The sequence below is a fragment of the Ovis aries genome, chromosome 12 (assembly GCF_016772045.2).
Source record: "Ovis aries strain OAR_USU_Benz2616 breed Rambouillet chromosome 12, ARS-UI_Ramb_v3.0, whole genome shotgun sequence".
NCBI lineage: Eukaryota > Metazoa > Chordata > Mammalia > Artiodactyla > Bovidae > Ovis > Ovis aries.
Genome location: NC_056065.1, coordinates 70,201,327 through 70,203,038, shown reverse-complemented (window position 1 = coordinate 70,203,038; position 1,712 = coordinate 70,201,327).

Below are 1,712 nucleotides of genomic sequence, written 5' to 3'. Positions count from 1 at the left end.
TTAAACATGCAGTTTATTGTATGCCAATTATATCACAATAAAGCTGTGAAATAAAATTGGGATTAGCACTGAGCACATTGCATAAAGCAAGTGGTTAATAAATAAACTTGTTGAATGAATAAAAAGTATATTATTTATCAGATAATTTCTATTCACTTAACTTTAACATTGTGAGAATTTTTCATATCACTACGTGTCATTCGTAGTAAAAAAGGTACTCTTTGATGACAGCAATCTATCACATGGATTTATAACAATTAATTGATTAGTCTCTTTATTGTTAGACTTTTAGATTGTTTACCCTTTAACACTTTCAAGTGACAAAAATCTTGCAAACATATATTATTTTAGGAAACCCACAAGACATCAGTTTTCCATTCCTAAATACACAAAGGATAAGAGGTATAGTTTCAGAGTTCTCTGGGCTAACAAATAAATCTTACAAGCAAAAAGTTACTTGAAGAAAATAGTTGCTTGGAATAAAAGCAAATGCTTTAATGGAGAATGAAATTCCTGACTTTTTTTTCCTCCCTCTGCCCAGAGCCATGAGGAAGATTCAGATATTCTGAACAATCATAAAGAATTGTCTCAGGAAGTTATTGCCACAATAATGATGCAAAACTCAGAGGCATGCAACAATAAACATTTATTCTCATGCTCAGTAGTAGATTGTTTAGATTCAGGCGAATTTGGTTGGGACTGGCTCCCCGCTGAGGGTGAAGGTCCTGCAATTCTAGGACTAAGAGAAATAAGTAAAGCTATTTTTCTCTAATCCAATATCTCAGATGAGATCTAACTCTCCTATATTCACTTCATTTCTGGGAATTTTTAAGAACATAAACTCTGTTTTAAGAATATGAGAAGAAAAGCTTTTTTACTAAATGACAATTGTATTGCACCATCTCTGGCATATACACAGTCTTTCTGCTTTATCTTTCTCTTTCCTGTCTCCCTGGGAAAATCCTTGATTTCAGGCATATTATTTACAGTAATATGGAGTTGGAGCTCAGTATAATGTAGGAGCTCAATAAAAAGCAGTTGACTTTCCTAAAAGTATAAATCCAGTAATGTTAGCTCACAAATATAAAAGATATACAACCCACCAAGAAATGATCCCTTGGTTTTCAAGTAAGCAATTCTTTAGGCAAGATGTCAGTTGCAGAAGTGAACAAGGAAGAGAGAAGATACCTTTTCAACACTGGATCTAGCAAGTTTAAACTGAAGGGAGATAAAATATTTTATGCACTCAATTAACACTAAATAATTAAACTGGCCTCAATCTTGCTAACTCTATTTTGATCACCTGTTAATTATCCAAAGTAGTAAAAACAAGAAGATATGAATGAAATAAATCTACAAATACCTCCTGTATCTCATTTTTGTCATTAATTTCAAGTTACTTTTACTAGAGATACTAATTTGTTGGAAATTAAACTCCTTGAATTCTGTCTCCTTTACTGCTTTTACTGTTTATCATCCTCTCTGCAAGATGTTCAAATGAAAAACAAGTGGGGACATGACTAAAGGAAGTAGAAAACAAGGTAATTGTCTCATGTACTTTTGAGCTAATTTATATTTTGTTAAAAGCCCATTATATAGATTTACTGCAAATGAAATGTAGATGTCTTAGTCACAAATTCACTAAGAAGATCACAGAATTCAAACTGTTTTACTAATAGACTAATTTATTTGATATCACTGTGCATTCTCAC